Here is a 9,216-nt window from a genome sequence, read left to right on the forward strand (position 1 = left end):
ACTGGAGTGATAAATCATCAGATGATCATGAGCAAGTAGAGATACTGGTGTGCAAAGGAGCAGAAAAATAAATAAATAAATAAAAACAGTAAGGGGATGAGGTAGGTAAATTGGGTGGGTTGTTTACAGATGGACTATATACAGCTGCAGCGATCGGTTGGCTGCTCAGATAGCAGATGTTTAAAGTTGGTGAGGGAAATAAAAGTCTCAAACTTCAGCGATTTTTGCATTTCGTTCCAGTCACAGACAGCAGAGAACTGGAAGGACAGGCGGCCAAATGAGGTGTTGGCTTTTGGGATGATCAGTGAGATATACCTGCTGGAGCGCGTGCTACAGGTGGGTGTTGATATCGTGACCAGTGAACTGAGATAAGGCGGAGCTTTACCTAGCATGGACTTATAGATGACCTTATGCCTTTTAATGTGGCAGAAACACAACCAGTCATGATGTTATCATCTAATTGTTAAACAATCACTTAACTAAGGTGTTTGCGAAAATTTGGTCACTGTGTACAGCCACACCTGTTTTGAGACCCACATTTAAAAGAAATATTACAAATAAAAATAATATATATACACAATACTGTTCAAAAGTTTGGGGTCACTTAGAAATCTCCCTATTTTTGAAAGAAAAGCATATTTCTTGACCATTAAAATAACATCAAATTGATCAGAGATACAGTGTAGACGTTGTTAATGTTGTAAATGACTATTGTAGTTGGAAACGCAAGATTTTTAATGGAATATCTACATATGCGTACAGAGGCCTATTATCAGCAACCATCACTCCTGTGTTCTAATGGCACATTGTGTTAGTTAATCCAAGTTTATCATTTTAAAAGGCTAATTGATCATGAGAAAACCCTTTTGTAATTGTGTTAGTGTAACAGTACTCTTCTTGCGTTGTGTACAATCAATCATCAACACGAACTCCAACATGTAGCATTGGCTTAACAATAAAGTTGCAAGGGGAATCATCAATATAACCCTTTTACATTAGCACAGCTGAAAACGTTTATGCTCATTAAAGAAGCAATAAAACTGGCCTTCGGTAGACTAGTTGAGTATCTGGAGCATCAGCATTTGTGGGTTCGATTACAGGCTCAAAATGGCCAGAAACAAAGCACTTTCTTCTGAAACTCGTCAGTCTATAAGATCTTGTACAACGCTTTGTACTACTCCCTTCACAGAAGAGTGCAAACTGGCTCTAACCAGAATAGAAAGAGGAGTGGGAGGCCCCGGTTTACAACTGAGCAAGAGGAACAGTACATTAGAGTGTCTAGTTTGAGAAACAGACGCCTCACAAGTCCTCAACTGGCAGCTTCATTAAATAGTACCCGCAAAACACCAGTATCAACGTCAACAGTGAAGAGGCGACTCTGGGATGCTGGCCCTTCTAGGCAGAGTTGCAAAGAAAAAGCCATATCTCAGACTGGCCAATAAAAGTAAAAGATTAAGATGGGCAAACGAACACAGACACTGGACAGAGGAAGATTGGAAAAAAGTTAAATGGACAGACACATTTTTGAGTTTGAGGTGTTCGAATCACAAAAAAAGAACATTCGTTAGAGGCAGAAAAAATGAAAAGATGCCGGAGGAGTGCTTGACGCCATTTGTCAAGCATGGTGGAGACAATGTGATTGTCTGGGGGTGCTTTGGTGGAGGTAAAGTGGGAGATTTGTACAGGGTAAAAGGGATCTTGAAGAAGGGAGGCTACCACTCCATTTTGCAACGCCATGCCATACCCTGTAAATGGGGCTTAATTAATTGGAGCCAATTTCCTCCTACAACATGACAATGACCCAAAGCACAGCTCCAAACTATGCAAGAACTATTTAGGGAAGAAGCAGTCAGCTGGAATTCTGTCTATAATGGAGTGGCCAGCACAGTCACCGGATCTCAACTCTATTGAGCTGTTGTGGGAGCAGCTTTACCGTATGGTACGTAAGAAGTGCCTGTCAAGTCAATCCAATTTGTGGGAGGTACTTCAGGAAGCATGGGGTGAAATCTCTTCAGATTACCTCAACAAATTGACAACAAGAATGCCAAAGGCTGTAATTGCTGCAAATGGAGGATTCTTTGACGAAAGCAAAGTTTGAAGGACACAATCATTATTTCAATTAAACATTTTTATTTATAACCCTGTCAACATTGTCTTGACTAGATTTCCTATTCATTTTGCAACTTATTTAATGTATGTTTTCACGGAAAACAAAGATATTTCTAAGTGACCCCAAACTTTTGAACGGTAGTGTATATTTTTGGGGGGCTTAACTGTTTTGCATGTTATTTTGGCATTAATATGAGTCACATATCAGTTTTCAAACAATGTAAAAAAAAAAAAAAACTCTTGGTTGGGCAAAGTCCCCAATTTTTGGCGGGATGCATGCCAGCAAAGCCACTACATAACACAACACTAAACAATACATTAGTTGTACTATAACGGTGACAAGCGGTGCCCACAAACTGTTAGGGCCTACATAAAGATGTCCCAACAGCAGAGCTTTCTTTCCAGCACCATGGAGTGAATCCTTACCACTGCTACACCTGGCTATCAGCAGAGCCTTGTCTGGCAGCGAAACAATTCATTAAAAACATAGCTGAAATGGCTGACTTGCTTAAACAAATGTGGTTTCTACTGACAATTGAGATATACAAACTATGGCATAAGGGAATGATGAGCGGATAAGAGGCATTCCGTAATTTTGATTAATAAGACATGAATGTGCGAGCTAAGATGGACGTAGTCAATATACGTATGTGTTCAGCACTTTTTCAACACCGGGAAACCGGAACAAATCGAGAGACAGTAGCAGAGGGGAAAACCGCTGATAGGTTTGACGAAACAAAACGAACTGGCAACAGACAAATAGAGAACACAGGTATAAATACAAAGGGGATAATGGGGAAGATGGGTGACACCTGGAGGAGGGTGGAGACAATCACAAAGACAGGTGAAACAGATCAGGGTGTGACAATGATGACATTTCTCAAAACAATTTATAGGCTACATGTGCACCACTGTGTCAGAACAGTAATATTAGCTGGAAATTAAGAGGTGAAAATAAACCAAATTATTACGGTGAGGCACATGGGCTAGTAACAGCTTACTACACAACATACACCTAGTATTACTTTCTTAGGTAGAGTATACATATCTCCCTGGCATATTACATCATGGACTCGTCTGGTTGTGATGTGCTCACTTGAACAGGAAGGTGGCGCGGCTGTCCTTCGTGGGCAATTTGTCATCAAAGAAAGAAAAAGATTTACAATTCCAAGTTGGATGACCGCTAAAAACGTATTTTCTCAGCCCGATATCGTTTATTCCCAACTTCTCAGTTGCAATGTTTGCGGTTAGCCAAGTCACCAATTCCTTCCAAATCACTCATTGTTGAATTTGTGATTTCCAACTTGTGTAATGTTTATGTCCAATGGCCAATAAGCACTGATACCTTTTATCTATAATTTATCTTAATTATTTCTCTTCATATGACCAGGATTAAATGGATTTGCCAGTAGATTGTCGACTTGATTCATGATGATGACTGCTAACTAAGATTTTGAATGTAAGATTTTGACATGATCAGTCCAATCAAAGTTACTGTACATATAACGTGATTTGAAGTAATTTTATCTGTGGCCAATGACCTTGAGCCTTCTTGGAAGGGCACTACTAATGTAACTATATGGCAGGATGCAGAGGGATAGAATTTTCGATGTCTACCCTTACTAAGGACTGTTGACGTAGTTTTCCCATGAGTGACAGAACCCTGAGCCAATCACGGCACAGCGCTCCTATTTTCTGCTGGCTTGCCCCACCACCACAGAAAGCACTGAGCTAGGCTGAAACACCTACATTTTGGAGCAGCCTTACTCAAGAAAACAATAAAGACACCATATTTGTATGTGGCTTTATTAACTCAATGATATATATATTATTTTTTTACATTGTTTGCAAAAGGATATGTGACTCATATTAATGCCAAAATAACATGCAAAACAGTCAAGCCCACCCCACCAAAAAATATATTATTATTTATTAGATTTTTTTTGCTGTAAATGTGGGTCTCAAAAGATCCCCACCTCCCCTGAATAACAGGTTGCCACTGGTTCTGTCACTCATGGGGAAACTACCTCACCAGTCCTGCCTCACAAATCCATTCATGAAGCTCCTGACAAATAGTTGTTGTGTAGAGTTGCCTCCAGAGACAGTTTGGAACTCAGTAGTGAGGACAGGCGATATGTATGCGCTACGCGCTTCAGTATTCAGCGGTCCCGTTCTGTGAGATTGTGTGGCTCTATCACTTCGCGACTGAGCTGTTTGTTGCTCCTAGACGTTTCCACTTCACAATAACAGCACTAATCCTCTTCCCCCCCCCCCCCTCCTCCCTCTCTGCAGATGACTTCGTCAACCATTTTGAAAAGAAGGTCGACGACATCCGATCCTCGTTTGCTAAGTCAAACGACATTGCTGGTTCTGCTCACACTGCCCTACCCTGTGCTCTGACCTCTTTCTCCCCTCTCTCTCCAGATGAAATCTCTCGTCTTGTGACGGCCGGCCGCCCAACAACCTGCCCGCTTGACCCTATCCCCTCCTCTCTTCTCCAGACCATTTCCGGAGACCTTCTCCCTTACCTCACCTCGCTCATCAACTCATCCCTGACCGCTGGCTACGTCCCTTCCGTCTTCAAGAGAGCGAGAGTTGCACCCCTTCTGAAAAAACATACACTCGATCCCTCCGATGTCAACAACTACAGACCAGTATCCCTTCTTTCTTTTCTCTCCAAAACTCTTGAACGTGCCGTCCTTGGCCAGCTCTCCTGCTATCTCTCTCAGAATGACCTTCTTGATCCAAATCAGTCAGGTTTCAAGACTAGTCATTCAACTGAGACTGCTCTTCTCTGTATCACGGAGGCGCTCTGCACTGCTAAAGCTAACTCTCTCTCCTCTGCTCTCATCCTTCTAGACCTATCGGCTGCCTTCGACACTGTGAACCATCAGATCCTCCTCTCCACCCTCTCCGAGTTGGGCATCTCCGGCGCGGCCCACGCTTGGATTGCGTCCTACCTGACAGGTCGCTCCTACCAGGTGGCGTGGCGAGAATCTGTCTCCTCACCACGCGCTCTCACCACTGGTGTCCCCCAGGGCTCTGTTCTAGGCCCTCTCCTATTCTCGCTATACACCAAGTCACTTGGCTCTGTCATAACCTCACATGGTCTCTCCTATCATTGCTATGCAGATGACACACAATTAATCTTCTCCTTTCCCCCTTCTGATGACCAGGTGGCGAATCGCATCTCTGCATGTCTGGCAGACATATCAGTGTGGATGACGGATCACCACCTCAAGCTGAACCTCGGCAAGACGGAGCTGCTCTTCCTCCCGGGGAAGGACTGCCCGTTCCATGATCTCGCTATCACGGTTGACAACTCCATTGTGTCCTCCTCCCAGAGCGCTAAGAACCTTGGCGTGATCCTGGACAACACCCTGTCGTTCTCAACTAACATCAAGGCGGTGGCCCGTTCCTGTAGGTTCATGCTCTACAACATCCGCAGAGTACGACCCTGCCTCACACAGGAAGCGGCGCAGGTCCTAATCCAGGCACTTGTCATCTCCCGTCTGGATTACTGCAACTCGCTGTTGGCTGGGCTCCCTGCCTGTGCCATTAAACCCCTACAACTCATCCAGAACGCCGCAGCCCGTCTGGTGTTCAACCTTCCCAAGTTCTCTCACGTCACCCCGCTCCTCTGCTCTCTCCACTGGCTTCCAGTTGAAGCTCGCATCCGCTACAAGACCATGGTGCTTGCCTACGGAGCTGTGAGGGGAACGGCACCTCAGTACCTCCAGGCTCTGATCAGGCCCTACACCCAAACAAGGGCACTGCGTTCATCCACCTCTGGCCTGCTCGCCTCCCTACCACTGAGGAAGTACAGTTCCCGCCTAGCCCAGTCAAAACTGTTCGCTGCTCTGGCCCCCCAATGGTGGAACAAACTCCCTCACGACGCCAGGACAGCGGAGTCAATCACCACCTTCCGGAGACACCTGAAACCCCACCTCTTTAAGGAATACCTAGGATAGGATAAAGTAATCCTTCTGACCCCCCCCCCCCCCCCCCCCCTTAAAAGATTTAGATGCACTGTTGTAAAGTGGCTGTTCCACTGGATGTCATAAGGTGAATGCACCAATTTGTAAGTCGCTCTGGATAAGAGCGTCTGCTAAATGACTTAAATGTAAATGTAAATGTCTAACAGTTGACCAGAGCAGCTTTAGCAGGGCAGAAATTTGATGAACTGACTTGTTGGAAAGGTGGCATCTTATGACGGTACCACGTTGAAAGTCAGTGAGCTCTTCAGTAAGGCAATTCTACTGCCAATGTTTGTCTATGGAGATTGCATGTCTGTGTGCTCAATTGTATACACCTGTCGGCAATGGGTATGGCTAAAATAGCTGAATCCACTAATTTGAAGGGTTGTCCACATACTTTTGTATATAGTCTATTTTAGTCCTTTCTTTCTGTGGATTCTAGTGGCTGCCGTTTTACGGGCTCTCAACCAATTGTGCTATTGTGTGTGTTTTTTCGCATTATTTGTAACCTATTTTGTACATAATGTTTCTGCCACCGTCTTATGACCGAAAAGAGCTTCTGGATATCAGGATAGCGGTTACTCACCTCGTACTGGACAAAGATTTTTTTATTAAACAAGTCGGACGTGAAGGATTTACTTCAGACACCAGACAAGGCCCACATCCCCGTCATTCGCATGATAAAGAGACGGAGATATCGGTGACGTAGGTCAGGGTTCCTTGTAAGGATCCGACGGCGAGTGGGTAATCTGCCTCTACCCTCAGTCCTATTTGCCATTGTAAAATCATTTGATAACAAAGTAGCCGAGCTACGATCATGAATATCCTACCAACGGGACATAAAAAACTGTAATATCTTATGTTTCATCGAGTTGTGGCTGAACGACAGCATGGATGAAATACAGCTAGCGGGGTTCACGCTGCATCGGCAAGATAGAATAGCTGCCTCCGGTAAGACAAAGGGTGGCAGTCTGTGTATATTTGGAAACAACAGCTGGTGCACAAAATCTAATATTAAGGAAGACTCGAGGTTTTGCTCACCTGAGGTACAGTATCTCATGATAAGCTGTAGTCCATACTATTTACCAAGAGAGTTTTCATCTCTATTTTTCATAGCTGTGTCTAAACTAATGCTGGCACTAAGACTGCACTGAATGAGCTGTACAAGGCCATAAGGAAAACGGATAACGCTCATCCAGAGGCGGCACTCCAAGTGGCCGGGGACTTTAATACAGGGATACTATAATAGGTTTTACCTAATTTCTACCAGCATGTTAAATGTGCAAAAAGAGGGGGAAAAAATTCTAGACCACCTTTACTCCACACACAGAGAAGCATACAAATCTCTCCCTCACACCCCATTTGGCAAATCTGACCATAACTCTATCCTCCTGATTCCTGCTTACAAGCAAAAACTAAAGCAGGAAGCACCAGTGACTCAATCAATGAAGAAGTGGTCAGATTACGCATATGCTAAGCTACAGGACTGTTTTGCTGGCACAGACTGGAATATGTTCCGGGATTCTTACGATGGCATTGAGGAGTACACCACATCACTCACTGGCTTCATCAATAAGTGCATTGATTACGTCGTCCCCACAGTGACCGTATGTACAGATGAAGTCGGAAGTTTACAAACACTTATGTTGGAGTCATTAAAACACTTTTTTTCAACCACTCCACAAATTTCTTGCTAACAAACTATAGTTTTGACAAGTTGGTTAGGACATCTACTTTGTGCTTGAAACAAGTAATTTTTCCAACAATTGTTTAGAAACAGATTATTTCACGTATCATTCACTGTATCACAATTCCAGTGGGTCAGAAGTTTACATACACTAATTTGACTGTGCCTTTAAATAGGAAAATTCCAGAAAATGATGTCATGGCTTTAGAAGCTTCTGTTAGGCTAATTGATATAATTTGAGTCTATTGGAGGTGTACCTGTGGATGTATGTCAAGGCCTACCTTCAAACTCAGTGCCTCTTTGCTTGACATCATGTGAAAATCAAAAGAAATCTGCCAAGACCAAATTGTAAACCTCCACCAGTCTGGTTCATCCTTGGGAGCAATTTTCAAACACCTGAAGGTACCACGTTCATCTGTACAAACAATAGTACGCAGGTATAAACACCATGGGACCAAGCAGCCATCATACATATGTCGCTCTTGCTGCTGGTGAGTCTCTGATCCACCTCTACGCAGACGACACCATTCTGTATACTTCTGGCCCTTCTTTGGACACTGTGTTAACAACCCTCCAGACGAGCTTCAATGCCATACAGCTCTCCTTCCTTGGCCTCCAACTGCTCTTAAATACAAGTACAAGTAAATACATGCTCTTCAACCAATCGCTGCCTGCACCTGCCCGCCCGTCCAGCATCACTACTCTGGACGGTTCCAGAGTGAGTGCTTCGAGATGATAGTCATTTAGTTCAGTTACCTTAGCTTTCTTGGGAACAGGAACAATGGTAGTCCTCTTGAAGCATGTGGGAACAGCAGACTGGGATAGAGATTGATTGAATATGTCCGTAAACACACCAGCCAGCTGGTCTGCGCATTCTCTGAGGATGCGGCTAGGGATGCTGTCTGGGCCGGCTGCCTTTCGAGGGTTAACACGTTTAAATGTTTTACTCATGTTGGCTGCTGTGAAGGAGAGCCCGCAGGTTTGGGTAGCGGACCGTGTCAGTGGCACTGTATTCAAAGCGAGCAAAGAAGTTGTTTAGTTTGTCTGGGAGCAAGACATCGGTGTCAGCGACGGTGCTGGTTTTCGTTTTGTAATCCATGATTGAGTGTAGACCCTGCCACATACGTCTCGTGTCTGAGCCGTTTGTTTTTATACTGACACTTAGCTTGTTTAATTGCCTTGCGGAGGGAATAGCTACACTGTTGGTATTCGGTCATGTTTCTGGTTTCCTTGCCATGATTAAAGCAGGGGTTCACGCTTTCAGTTTTGCGCGATTGCTGCCATCAATTCACTGTTTCTGGTTGGGGAAGGTTTTAATAGTCACCGTGGGTACAACATCACCGATGCACTTGCTAATAAACTCGCTCACCGAATCAGCGTATACATCAATGTTGTTGTCTGAGGCTATCTGGAACATATCGCAGTCCACGTGATCGAAGCAAT

Source organism: Salvelinus fontinalis, chromosome 39 (assembly GCF_029448725.1).
Source record: "Salvelinus fontinalis isolate EN_2023a chromosome 39, ASM2944872v1, whole genome shotgun sequence".
In the NCBI taxonomy this organism is placed as follows: domain Eukaryota; kingdom Metazoa; phylum Chordata; class Actinopteri; order Salmoniformes; family Salmonidae; genus Salvelinus; species Salvelinus fontinalis.